The sequence below is a fragment of the Sorex fumeus genome, unplaced genomic scaffold (assembly GCF_029834395.1).
Source record: "Sorex fumeus unplaced genomic scaffold, SorFum_2.1 ptg000054l, whole genome shotgun sequence".
Classification (NCBI taxonomy): domain Eukaryota; kingdom Metazoa; phylum Chordata; class Mammalia; order Eulipotyphla; family Soricidae; genus Sorex; species Sorex fumeus.
The window spans coordinates 26,957,054-26,972,254 of record NW_026606111.1 but is presented as its reverse complement, the minus strand read 5'-3'; positions in this window follow the sequence as shown (position 1 = coordinate 26,972,254).

Genomic DNA, 15,201 nt, shown 5'->3' with positions numbered 1-15,201 from the left:
TGAAACTACCTAATGGGGCTCATTTGTTACCTGTGCATGTTAAGAATTACTTTGTCTTCAGGGTTGGAGATACAGTATAGCAGGCAGGGCACTTTCCTTACACATATTCCTCCTGGGTTTGATCCCCCCTAGCACCCCAAATGGTCCCCCAAATCCTGCCAGGAGTGATCCCTGAGTGCAGAGCCAGAAATAAGCTCTGGGTATTACTGGGTGCGGCAACCAAATAAAATAAAGCAGAAAAATAGTTACTTTGCCTTTAAACACATTGTTCCAGGTACAGAATCTTAATCTCTTCTGTCCACATTCTCCACCAAGCAGTCAAGCCATGATCAGGTGCCAGATGCCAGAGAATGAGGGTTCATTGAAAGAATGAGGGTTCCTTGCATCATCAGGGGGTTATAGAGAGTCCCTAATTGGATATTGATAGATTCAGCTCTATGAAAATAGTATACAAATGTCCCAGAAATTTAAAATACAACTATCATGATCCAATGATTCCAATTCTTGGCATCTATCCCAAGAATACTAATGTGTAAAGATACTCGTACTTGTTATACCCCACAAATGAGTACAGTCATTCTGTCTGACCCTTTCCTTCTGATTCATTTCATTTAGCATGATAGTCTCCAGGTCCATCTGTTTATAAGTAAATTTCATAACTTCATTTGTCCTAACCTATTACCCATGGACAGTAGAAATGAGGGCCAGGAGGACTTGCCTACAGTTGGAAGCTTGTCACAAGTGGGAGGAACTTGGAAAGGGAAGTTAGGATAAAGAAGGGACCACTTTGACAATGACAGTTGGAAATGATCGCTCTGGACAAGAATTTATGCTAAAAGTAGGTAAAATAATATACATGAAGACCTTATAGTACCTGTACCACAAATCATAATAACCAAAAAGGAGAAAGAGACAGAGACAGAGACAGACAGACAGACAGAGACAGGCAGACAGAGACAGAGAAAGACACACAGAGAGATAGAGAGACAGAGACAGACAGAGAGACTGAGAGAGAGACAGAGAGAGGGAAGAAAGTGTTTTCCATAGATGCAGTCTGGGGGGATGTTTAAGGAGGGAAAACGTTGGGGAATTGGGGACATTGGTGATGGGAAATGTACACTGGTGAAGGGATAAGTGTTGGAACATTGTTTGACTGAAATTTAATCACGGACAAATTTATAGCTGTTTATCACACTGTGACTCAATTTAAAAATTTTTAAAGACATATGTACATTTACGTTCATGACAGTGCAATTTATAATATCCAAGATCTGGAAGCATCCCAAATAGCCAATGACAGATGACTGAAAAAAGAAAGTATGGTGGGGCTAGAGAGATAGTACTGAAGGTAAGGTGCTTGTCTTGCACGCAGCTTAACCTAGTTCAATCCTTGACCACCAACTTTTGGTCTTGTGGGCATGGCCATGAATGATCTCTGAGCACAGGACCAGGAATAAGTCCTGAGCAGAAGCCAGGTGTGGCCTATACCCTCTTAGAGAAAATATAGTATATAACATAGTAGGTGATTACTCAGCCATAAGAAAAGATAAAATATTGTCTTTTGCTACAACTTGGATAGAGCTAGAAAGGGTCATGTTAAGTAAAACTAAGTCAGAGGGAGAAGGACAGCTACCAAGTGATTTTACTCATTCTGATATTTAAAGAAACAAAGGAAAAGAATGGACAGTGACTAATGATAACAAACCCTTGACTTTGACAACTGAACTGGGCTTACCAAGTGGTGGAGGGAGGCAGTCTCGGAGTTAAAAAGGAAGAGGTGAACTAAAATTGATGTAAAAACAGTGGTGGAGGATCTTTGGTCCTTCGGTGGTAGTGGTAGTACAACAACTTTGTATGCTACAGTTACTAAAACTATTTCAACTATATTTCCTCCAATATAATCGAGGGCTGGAGTGATAGCACAGCAGGTAGGGTGTTCGCCTTGCACATAGCCAACATGGCCGACCTGAGTTTGATTCCTCCGACCCTCTTGGAGAGCCCGGCAAGCTACCGAGAGTATCTTGCCTGCACGGCAAAGCCTGGCAAGCTACCTGTGATGTATTCATTCGATATGCCAGACACAGTAACAACAAAGTCTCACAGTGGAGACAGTACTGGGCCCGCTTGAGAAAAATCGATGAACAATGGGAGGACAGTGACAGTGATAATTGAGGTACTCAGGGGCTAACTACCTAGTGCTATCTTTAGAGTGATGCATCGCAGGGAAGAGGGGTCTGGTTTTCAGAGATTAAGTAATAGTCTTATCTATGAATTGCTTCATCTTGAACAACCGCTGAAATACCAGTTGTTGAAGAACCTTACCATGATGGTCAGAAATCTGTGATTCTTAGACTTTCCCATGAGATTTCACCAAATGTGCTTGCCCATCTCTTTTGGAAGCTCTCTGATGCAAATAAAAGAATTCCCCATCAAAATCAACTTAGGTACCATGGACATTTATTATGTTGTTTAACATGACAGTTCCAAGCAGGCTGTTTCCCAGTTGGTCCTGCAGTTCAGGGTCCCTATGGTCATCCCTTCCCCGCAGAGGTGGCTCTGGCCACTTTAGCCCATGTATTTTCATACCTCATGCCTAAGGCACACTCCTCTAAGTACGATGGAAGAAATTTCCTGGAGGACTCTCATCTGTGTTCTGACATCTATCTCAGTGGCCAGAATGGTGGCATATACCTAGACACCAGTCCCTGGCACAGAGGAATGGGATTGTTATACCTGCAACTGGTTTAGGTCAGAGATCATTACACATGACCCAGTGATGAGAACATCCATCCCACACACTCATGGTGCTCTCCTTGATGTCCCTCCTTGCTATAACAAAACCACCTTGAATACTCTTACACCTATTTTCCAACTGGCCCTTTCTCCTGTGCTAAATCTACCTTGTACTCCAGGAGCCAAGTGGCCATCTGAGGTCACAGTCCTGTCTGCTCCCAGGCTCTCTGTGTCTGCCCCTTGACCACCAAAGTAAACCCAGATCCTCCATGATCTGAACCACACTGTATGAGAATAACTGGGTTATGTGGGTTAGGCCAGGCTGTGTGTGACATGATTCAGTGACTTGAATTCAGTGTTTCTAGTGTTTTTTTTTTCTTCTGACTTAGGTCTCACAGGCTGTGTGTTCCTGCACACACCATGAACTCTGGAGGGCCAGACCATCTGTTGGCTGCTCTGGCCTATTCCCACCTTCCTGCCTTGACTTGGAATGCCCTCAGAGAGTCAACATGCCCAGGAAACGTGTTTGGGCCGCACGAGGCAATGTGCCCAGGGGATTACTGGGAGGAACTGGCCTTGGAACAAGGAAAGGGAGAAGAAGAAATGTATCTGTATTTGCCCTCCTGCCTCCTGGACCTAGTTGGAACATTTGAAACCTTTTGTCCCTTGTACCAGGACCCAGGAAGAGGAGGGGAGAGTGTGATGGAAATGACAGGCCTGTGGGGGAGACATGGAGTGAAGGCTGGGCTGTGAGTTGTGGGGAGGGTGAGAACAGAGATCATGCAAGGGCACAAAGATGTTACTTTGAGGCACGGACATGACAGGTGAGCTGAGCTTCCTCCCTGGAAGGCAGGTCACCTCACCGCAGGTGCAGCCAATTTCACTGTGGGTCTGGAGGTCTCCCTGGATGGCAGGGTGGAAGTCAGTCAGCGATGCTGGGGACACAGCCCGTGTTGGATGGCTGAAGGAGTAGGTTGTGATCAGAAGGAGGTGAGGGTCATGAGCTTGAGGGTGACTCCCTCAGGAGGGTCAAAGAGAACCAATGGGTGAACTGGGCTGCCCCTTCCCTGGAGAAGGTCGGGGTCAAAGGCCCAAGAAGGTCAGACCTGGGATGCAGAGAAAGGAAGGAGGGAAAGAAGACTTTGCCTGTCAGTCATTTGTGCAAAACTCATGCCCTTAGCACATGATGGCACCTGTGCACAGGGGTCCCGGATAACATCTGCAGCACCAACCCACCACTGAGGGCTCAGAGGACTGTGAACACAGGGCTACAATTTCCCAGGGAGAGGCCTCTGGGATACTGTGTGATGATAACTGTGAATTGTGAGTTAGGACCAGGAAACCCCTAACTAGACCAGAAACCAGGTGCTTGAAATGGAGCACTTTGAAGGGGGGCAACTTACCAGAACACTTTGAAGGGGGGCAAATTACCAACTTACTTTGCTACATTTTTTCCCCTGGGATTTTGGGTAAACACCCAGTAGTATGCAGTGTTTACTTCTTTTCTGTGTTCAGGGATCACACCTGGCAGTCCTCAGGGTACCATCTGGGGTGCCAGGGATTAAACTCAGGTCACTGCATGCAAGGCAAATGCCTTATCTGCTATACTGTTGCTCTGGCTCCACTTTGCTATTTGTTGAGGTTCTTGAATTCAGTTTGTTGTGCTTGGTTTGGGGGCCACACCCAGCAGTGCTCAGGGATTACTTCTAGCTCTGTGTTTATGGATCATTCCTGGCAGTGCTCTGGAGACCATATGTAGTGTCAGGGATCAAAGTGGGTTGGCCTTCAGCAATCATACTCTCTCTTGAGTACTATCTTTTTTACTCTGTACTGCCTCCTTAGTCCCTTCAGGTGTTTTTTTTTTTTAATTTTAAATGTACATACTTTTGAATTCTTAGCCCAAGAATATATGATCATGGTAATAAAACAAAAAAATTTTAAGTAGAGAAAAGAGAGGTTTCCTTTAACTGTGGGAATTCAAGTGATCGAGGAAGAGTAGAGCATTCAGCTCTTAGTGTATCATTAGTTTTTACTTGGGGTTCTTGGGCCACACCCATGGATGCTCAGAGGTCACTCCTGGCCCTGTGCTCAGGGATCACTCATAGCGGTGCTACTGCCACCAGGCTATGTGCAATACAAGCATCTTAAGTCCAGTACTATCTCTCCACCCCAGCTCCCTGTTTAAATATTCAGACAGAAGGAATCCTAGCAGGTCCCTAATGCCGTTAAAAGCATCTGGGCTTCTAATTGTAATATCCTGTAAGAGCAAAAGATGTGAAACTAACCTTTTTGTTGAGATGAGAATAGCTGATGCTATTCAGATAAAGGGTCCAACATAAATAGAAATCCAATAGTATCTATCAAAAAGGCAAAGATAATAGCCACAATTAAAATCTCAAGATAATTACACAGGTACTTGTCTTCATAGGAGTTCAAAAATGTTTCCCATTAGTGAACTAAACACACTCAAGCATGCATGCACACACACACACACATGTACCTATGAAACAAAGACCCTTTCCCAGTAGTCAATGTCTGTCTCCCAGCAAGGTGTGATCCGTGGGGAGGCTGGGTAAAGAGGATATGGGACCTCTCAGACTCTAGTTCATTTATTATCTCTTTAACTGCATGCAAATCTACAGTGATCTTAAAGTCAAGAGCTTAAAATAAACCACCTTGCTCACATCCTGTTTTTACCTAGGAAAGGTTCATAAATGAGAGGTTGTAATGCATACAGACACAAAGGAAGTGCAAATACAGAAATAAATGATTGCCCCTGCCCCAACCCGTGCAATCTGAATAAGATATTACTATCTGAAACTTAAAGCCCAGTATACTGGCCTCACTGGATCACAGAAAGTAACTTCTCATATTGAAATTGTCTCTATAAAATTATTTTACTCTCTTTCTCTTTTTTCCTTTCACTTTTGGTCTCTTTCCTCCCTCCCTCTCCTTCTCCCTCCCTCTCTACCTTCCTTCCTTTTCTCCTTCCTTCCAAAAGGAAAGAGTTCCATACCCCTATGAGTCTGAATGCAGGCAATTTCAGGGTGAAAGAAAGGTCTTGAGATATTCCCCCTCCCAAGTTCATATTCACAAATCTAAAATGAGAAGAGTATCAATCAGGGTTCTTTATGTTTTTAATTCTGCTATCATGATTCTTAGAGAGTCACTGGCACTGTTGTCCCATTGTTCATCAATTTGCTCGAGCGGGCACCAGTAATGTCTCCATTGTGAGGCTTGTTGTTACTGCCCGGGTAGAGTATCACTGTATCACTGTCATTCCATTGTTCATCAATTTACTCGAGCGGGTGCCATTAATGTCTCTATTCCTCCAAGCCCTGAGATTTTAGTAGCCTCTCCTTACTCATCTTTCCAAACGATTGGAGGCTCTTTCAGGGTCAGGGGAATGAGACCTGTTATCATTACTGTTTTTGGCATTTTGAATACACCACAGGGAGCTTTCCAGGCTCTGCCCATGTGGGTAGGATACTCTCAGTAGCTTGCCGGGCTCTTCGAGATTTGTTGCCTAAAGTCTGAACCCCATCAAATATGGTGTGGTAATTATGGAAAATGGGTAGGAAGTGTCTTATGGTGTGTTGCATGGTTGCTTTGTGGATACATGGTCCAGAAAGTGACCTGGAGTGTGGTGGCAGTTGGGTAGTGGAGGTCAGCTGCTGAGGCTGGGTCCCTTAGGGCAGGGAGGGCTCTCACCCGCTCCCCTCTGGGGTGCCCCAAGTGAAAACAGTCTGGCGTGGAGTACCACAGATAGAGCATAGGGAAAAAATAAAAGTTTTCCAATTTCTAAAACTTTTTTATCCTGTAAGCTCAAACTCAAATGAAGAGAAGGAATTCTTGGCATCAAGGGCAATGCTTGAAGCAGCTCATTCTTTTCAAGAGTGAAGATGCCACTACTCCTCCAGGCTCCAGCTACTCTCAGCCCCCTGGCTGTGACTGCTCAGGGCTCCCAATTGGTCCCTCAAGGAAGCCTTTGCTGCAGGGGCCAAGTTCTCTGCTCCCTCTTGCTCAAAGGAGATGTGCCTTTTTCTATCAGTCTCTGCCCAACCTTAGAGCTGTGTCTGGGCTCTATACTAAATGGCTTAGTTCTTTAGAAGCTATGTGATTATCTCTTGTATCAGTTGGTCGTCTAGAACCTAGCCTCTTAACCTGGGAATCTTGGCTTTTAAAGGGTCAATAGTGTTGGAAGGGAATTTGGACCACGCGTGATGGTACTCAGGGGCTACTCTTGGCTCAGTGCTTGGGGTTATTTCTGGGCCAGTGCCCCGGATCCATGCAGTGCCTGGTACTAAACCTGGGCCTCCTGCTAGTAAAACTCCATCCTGTTGAGCTATCTCCCTGGTCCGTAAAGATGTAACTTTTAAAATTTTATTTTAAAAATTTCTTTATTACCTATTAATAAATGCTTGATTTTATATAGCTATGTACCTGGGTTGTGTAAAAAGATCTCAGAAGTAAAGAAGTCTTGACTGGAATATTTAAGTTTAAGCAGCCCTGTTCTCAAAGAGCTTAAGACACATGCAACAAACTTGTTAGATCAAAAGGCAGCTGATCCCATACTTCCCCTGAACCCGAGCCCTCCAGGAGTGATCCCTGAGTACAGAGCCAGGAGGAAGCCCTGTGCACTGTTGGGTGTGACCTAAAGCACAAACCAAAAAATTGGGGGCCCAAACTACAGTAGAGCGAGTAGGCCACTTGCCTTACATGCGGCTGAGTTCCTTCTTCAGCATCCCATATGGTGCACTTTGATCAACAAGAGTGATCCCTGAGCACAGAGTCAGGAGTAACCCCTGAGCACTACTGGGTGTGGCCCAAAAACAAAATCAAAAGACAGCCAAGTCCCAGTATGCACTATCCAGGAAAGAGACTGGCAGGGAGACCAATCCTGATATCTCTCACCTACTTTGTCAATGTGGGGAAAATCACAAGAGCTTCTTGGGTCTCAATCTCTAGGACTGGTAAATGAAGCAGGATCCAGGGGGCTATAGATGAAAGAGACAGACGTAAAAGCTGCAGGCATAGGAAGGCTCCAGTGTGGGTGTGAAAGCCCATGATTAGCCAGGCACAGTGTAAGGAGACTTACCTGCAGGCCCTGGAAGGAAATAGCCTCAATACTAAGGGGAGTTAGTACAGAGATTCAAAAGTGCTTCTGACTTGTTTCTGTCTGGGAGGGCCACATCAGTGTAGTGCTTGCAGTTGTTCTTGGAAGTACTTGGGGGAGCCTTGTGGTGCCAGAGATGGAATTCTGTGCTCTCCCATGCAAAATATGCACCTCAGCCCTCTGAACCATCTCCTGGCCAAAAATAGGTCGCTGAGAGTTGGGGCACCTCTTAGGTTCCAGATGCTTCTGAGGGTTAAAGAGCAGATGTGACTCTTTTGTACATGGGATAATTGGTGACACTCCTAGTGCAGAGTTTTTCCTCCTCTGTGCTCTGGGTGTCATATCGAAAAATCTATCTTGCCAAATCCAAGCCATCAAAATGTCTTCCTGTTTTCCTCTACAGTGTGACAGTTTTAACGCTTGCATTTAGAAGTCTGTTTCATTGCACATCTGTTTTTAATGGAGGGGTTGGGGCTTTGAACCATACTTGGCTGTGCTCAGGGATCATTCCTGGCAGTGCTTGGGGCACCATATTTGGCACTGGGGATAAACCAGAGTCGACGACATGCATGATGAGTGTCATAACCTCAGTAGATCTTTCCAGTCCAGCATTCATTCTTCTTACTCCTTCCACTCTTTTTTTGTCACGGTTGTTGCAAATTCCATTGTGCATACACTTGGCTGTGGTGTTCACACTCTTATTTTGGGCTGGTGGTGCTCATTTGGGTCTTAAAGCTTTACTTGTGATGCTCACACGTACACTTGGTTGCAGTCCTCCAGAGACTGCACACTTGTGGTACTGGGGACACCCAAAGCAGTAGCATCAGGTTTACAAGTGGGTCAATGCAGGGGATGAGACTCATGGCCTCATACCTGCAAGGCAGTCACTTAACCATGGAGCCACATCCCTGGGCCCTGAGTTAATTGTTATCTATGGTGTAAAGAGTAACCAGGCATTATTCTTTTGCATGTGGTTATCCAGTTGTTCAGCTTTGGGAGGGAGATGACTACTTTTTATTTTTCTTTTGGAGACAATACAGCATGTTACTTAAATGTCTTTTGATGTAGGGCTGGGCCACCTGAGTCAAGTTTTTCTGGAAAAGAAGCTGGAAAAGATCCAGGGTGGGCAGCTTCTCGGAGTGTGATGGCACGGTGGTTGCTGGGAATGCGTGGAAGAAACAGAGACTTCAGCTGGAGACTAATAGCTTCTGCAGACAGCTGAGGCTGCCAGAAGGTACGGGTTGTGATGGAGCAGAGGTGGTTTCAGGGGCAGCAAAGAAGCAGAACCACAGCTACGTATGCAGCAGCAATATTAATCTGAAACCACTAGGGGGCGGAGCGGGGCAGGTTGCCAAGAGGGCTGACATTCAGTGGCCAGTGAGTGACATGTGGGTGTTCCAGAGGGTCATCAACTAAAGGAAGAAAAGACCATGGGGATACAGCATTTCCATTAGTGGGCACTTGGAGCCCCAAACTATTTTTGTTGTTGTTTTTTCTTGTTCTCCCCTAGGAGGGTATGGCCTGGAAAAGCAAGAATTAAAAACAGAACATTCTGTTTTCCAGAATTCCAGTTTTCTGTGAGAAATTCTATACTTGCATTCAAAATTAAGTCACATTTTGCCAAAATTTAAATTCCTTTCAATGGCTACTTTAAAAAAGTGATGGCTCATGTTTGTAGTAGAGAAAATGAGAAGAGGTGGTGGTGGAGAGAGGAGTCATTTATCTGAAAAACAGTTTCATTTGGAGGAAGGGGTGTCACAGAGAAATCATGTGTGAGTAATAGTCTGCTTCACATTTTTCAAATGTCAAAAATACAGTTTACATTTATTGCCACAAATTTGATGAACATTTTTCATTATGCACTGAGCAGAAAATTTGAAATTAAATGTCCAGCAATGTTCAGACAAATGAAGAAATCCCCTCCCCCAGGCCTCCTCTGACATAACTAGGACAATCCAATATAATAACCTCTAAAAGGATTAATTCTGCCTCAAACCAGATCCTGAAACACACACACACACACACACACACACACACACACACACACACACGCATGCACGGCACTTTCTGAAGCAGTCTTGATAATGTGCACATCTTTATTACATTTACAATCCGTGAACCTAGCCTAACTTTCTCTCAGAACGTTTTATGACAGCACTGCAGGAAGGATCTTTACCATGAGAATCCTAGGAAAACCTGAGTAATGATGGAAACAGGCAACTAAAACAGCAATGCACTTCTATTTTGCAGCTATTAAATTAATAAAAATATTTCAAATGTACCCATTGCTGGCTATTTGTATAGAGAAACTGGTTTGCATAAATATTTCTGATGTCAATACAAATCAACGATGCCAGGCAAAGCCATCCACAATAATGACTTGCGTTGCCCAGGAGGATAATGTTTTATGCCTATTTAATATAAAATTGATATGAGAACCTTTTTAAGATAAAATCTTCCTGAATATCTAGTGAGGGTGGTTGGTGCCTAGTTAAAATTTATAGAACCCATTCGATGACTATAAATGCTTCATAGAGACATTAAGATATATTTAAAAACACAAACATAAGGAGAGGAAGCAAGAGCAGTTCTCTCAAGGCAGGCTGAAGGATAGAACTAACAATGCCCTTTTTCTTTCTATTGAAAATATTTACTAATGTTTCACTTTTAACAATGCCCCTTTTCTTTTTATTATTGAAAGTATTTACTAATGTTCCACAATGGGGTGGTTTTTGTTTAATAAAAAACACTCGCTAAATTATAGAGAAGGTAAATTACATTTTAGAAGGGGATACCAAACCAAGAATATATAGCATTTTAATTATTTTTTTAGATTGATGTTAGTAGGCTGTAATTTCTGGTTTGTAATTTCTGATTTATTCCACACAGTAGCAAATTATACCCACCTGTTAGGCTGGTGCTGGGACTGTAGACTCTTAGGGTATAAAGACATTCAATGGAAATGCTTAAGGCCAGAGACAGTTATAGAAATTTCCAGAGAAAGGTAATGGGTTTTGAACCATCCCATGGAAGATACCAGAGAAAGGAACGCAGATTCAACAGCTGGGCACAACTTTGGGTGCACCACTCAGACTTAATTCCACCAAGTGAGATGCACCCCACAGAACACTGCCCCCTGGTGTTTGGCAATGCCAACACCTATTGATCATCCTAGTGGACAGTTTTTACCAAACAGCCTTTTTTTTTTTTTTTTTTTTTTTTTAAATATCTTCATTGCAGAATTTCTGGTAATGAACAACAGAATCTACTCAAGCTAATCTGAAGCCGGAAATAAATTTATTTAGGGACATTGGGAACTCAGAGCATCCCCAGGAGGGCTGGAAAAATCAAGCTTGATGCCATATAATCACATGGAACAATACCTAAATTATACTACCCACTGCTCCAGCCAAGACCTGAAGCCACAGATGCCTATAACACGCAGAGGCTCTCTATGTGCCCGATGTTGCATGCAGCTGCCTCTGAAAACTGGGCTGTCTTTTTGGCATGTTCCTACAGCTTCACTTGGAAAATAAATTCTTTCTGGCACCTAATCCCTCGTTTTGTTTGGCTTCAGATTCAAATACTGTGTGGGTTTGCCCAATGAGTGAAGTCCTGAGGATGTATCTGCAGCCAAACATACCTACAGACGGGGAAGGCAGGTCTGCTTTTATCTTGGGTCATATAAAACATCTCTTATACACAGGGACCCACAAATATGATGATTATGCACCATCTGCTAACAGAATATCACCCTCCATTGTCTAGTTGTCTATTTGACTCTCTGTGACCCTGAGTTTTGGGGAAGACTGACTCCATTCCCAGCTATTCTGGAATAAACAGTTAATGGAACTTCCCTTTCTCTTGATGGTGATTGGGAAGAAAAGGCATGTGACCCAATTCTGACCCATGAGGTCTGAGAAGACATGTGCTGAGAAATGTCTGAGAAAGGCTTCTGAGTCTTGAAAAGAGACATAAGGACACAAAATCGTCCTTTTGTCCCTCTTCTGGAGAATGGTATGTGGGACTCAGAAGCTTGGTTCTGCTTCAGCCATCCAGGGACTAATGGTGAAAATGACACAGTAGAAAGATGGGCTCAGTCTAGATCTTTGATAAGTTAGCCACTTATTTTTACTTAGCCACTTATAATTACTTAGCCACTGACACACTTAATCTGTACCTATCGTATTTCAGGATCACTAGTGTGAAATAATACTCGGTGTTTGGACAAAAGTTCGGGGTTTTTTTTTGCAGTTCACAGGATCCTGAGTATGCTGTGACTTCTATTGCAAATATGAATGACCTAAGCAGGAACTTGAGGCATGGCCTTCTCCTTGTACTGGAGGAGCCTCAGAATGTATCAGCAGAAACAAAAGGGATGTATGGAAAGAAAACGAGCATGTAAGGAAAGTTCCTGTGAACAACTTTCTCTCTCAGAAGTGGGCCAGCATCCACTCCCCCTCTGCAAGAGCACCCTATTTTCTTGTGTAGAAATTCATTTCCTCTGCTCTGTCAGTAACTGCAGATCCCCCACGTTGTTACCATAACAGCTGAAGACGTTCCTGGAGGTTCTTCATAGCATAAACTTCCTGTCACCCCCTGGAACAGCTCAGATCTAAGCTCCATCATGAGATTATTTTCCTCAAAACTTAACATCTATGACCAAGTGACTCAAGGACAGAAAACAGTAGTGAGGAGTGTTCATTCATTTTAGAAAACTCCCACCTTATCCCTAATACCTGGCCAGGACATCCAAGTTCTCCTGGCTGCCTGCTTGCCCAGAGCTGCCCTGGAGGAATAGCTGTTCTGTTTCTAAAAACCACCATGTTCCCAGGAAACAGATTTCAAAATCTGCCCCCCTCAGTTGGCCAGAGACATTCCAGTATTAAAACTCATACACTTGAAGAGAACTCAAATCAGAATCTTATGAAAAGTCCACTCTACAACTCCACCTCTTTCTCTATGGCTGCTATAGTGAGCCTGAATGGCCATGTCCTTTGTACATGAATATCATTCTCATTTATTGCTTTTGTGTCAGACCCCCAAATTAGGCTTCTACAATTCTTAAAGGGAGTAATAGAAGAAATTACTAGAATTTCACAAATTAAGAAGTTGACTGATGAAGTAATTGTTGGTGACACATCTGCTTAAAATTTTTAAGTGGATTAGATTGATAGTATAGCAGGTAGGGCACTTGACTTGCACACAGCTGGCCTGAGTTCAATCCCAGTACCCCAGATGGTTCCCTGAGCAACACTAGGAGTGATTCCTAAGCACAGAGCCAGGAGTTAGCCATGAGTATCACCAAGTGTGGCCCCAAAACCAAAAAAAAAAATTAAGAGTATTGTTATGTCTGGTCCTTTTTATTGGGAAACTGAGAAAATTATATCAATTATTCTTTCAAGAATTTTTTTCTAGGAACTATAATAATGAGTACCATCTGACATCAAAGAGCAAGATAAATAAATATTGAGTATGTGGGAGAAAAAAAAATTTCATCTCTTCATTCAGAACTTTTTCCACTTATATAGATTTTTAATATTGTGGTAAAATACACAGAACAACATGTACCATCTTAGCCATTTTTAAATGTATTGTTCATTAGGGCTTTTAAAAAACATTAGGTAATTTAATGTTTGGATTTACAATTTGTAATCTCTTACAGTTTAATATAGGGACCTATAAATTTTCCAGTAAAACCCAAATTCTTTAGTCTGTCTTCAGAAGAAATTTCAGTCACAGAGTTAAATACTGAACCTACATTTCAGTGTTGACCTCTCATCTATTTCTGGAACATTGAAAAATGAAAATGAGCCAAAAAATAATGAGAAACATGTTTATGATGCAAGTCACTTAATTTCTCATTTTATACTTCTAGCTAATTAAAAATATTAGGTAATGTATAGTGGGTCTTGATGTAGTCTAAATTCTACATAAAAATGTATTATATTTAAAATTTTTTAAATGGTAATATTTCCAATGTATACCTACTGAGCAGAATAGTATAACAAATCTTTATGTATATAACTCTTGGCTTCAACAATATTCTGTTATACTTAATACTAAATTCATAAGCACACATACCAACCCAATTATTATAGTTTTTACTGGGAGTTATTTTACATTTCTATACAAAAGCACACAACTCATAAATGTACAATGTTGACAAATAATATTCCCTTACAATCTAAAACCCTATCACAGCAGAAAATATTTTATTTTCCCCAGATATTATGTCCTTACACCCCCTCAGAGACAACCACTGCTTTACTTTACCCATTTCTGGTCATTTATTTTCTTTTCTAGAACTTCACATAAATAAAACCATACTCTTGAATCTGCCTGGTTTCGCTCAGTATAATGTCTGTGAGGTCATTATTGAGTAGTTCTTTATTATTGCTGAGTAGCATGCCATTGTGAGAATATAGATTTTTACAGCAGAACAATTGTAAGATGGCTCTTATCATCTGATGGATGTTCATTGAGTTTCTTACAGCTTTTGGCTGCTGTGAGAAAAAACTGCTATGAACATTCTCATACAGTGATTTTTGTGGAAGTGGGTTTTTCATTTTTCTTTAATACCTAGAAATAAAATTGCTAGGTCACAATGTATCTCTAAGTTTAATTGTGTAAGACACCATCAAGCTATTTTCTAAAGTAGTTGTATCTTTCTATATGTTTTATACAAATACTCAACATTATACATTAGTATCTGAGAATTCTAGTTACTCCACATTCCTGACTGACTAAATTTAGCTTTATAAATTAAAAAAAAAAAACAGAGGCCAGAGAGATAGTATGGGGATAAAGGCATTTGCCTTGCACATGGCAGATCAATCCCTGGCATGGCATATGGTACCCTGAGTCCCATAAGGATGATACTGGAGCACAGAGCCAGGAATAAGCCCTGAGCATGGCTGGGTGTGGCCCAACTCCTCCAGTCCCCATTTCCATTCACTTACCTTATTGTGATTTTCTTTAGCATTTCCTTGATATCTAGTGTAGAGTGTTTTTTCTCACACTAGTAGTGGTTAGGTGTGTATTTTTACTGGTAAAATGTTCAGATGCATTTACCTTTTTTAAAATACTGTATTGTTCACTTTTAAAAAAGAGAGTTGGAGGAGTTCTATATATTCTTTTTTTTTTTTTTTTTGCTTTTTGGGTCACACCCGGCAATGCACAGGGGTTACTCCTGGCTCTACACTCAGGAATTACCTCTGGTGGTGCTCAGGGGACCATATGGGATGCTGGGAATCGAACCAGGGTCGGCCACATGCAAGGCAAAAGCCCTACCTGCTGTGCTATTGCTCCAGCCCCACAAGACATGCAAAGCAAATGTCCTACCCAGTGTA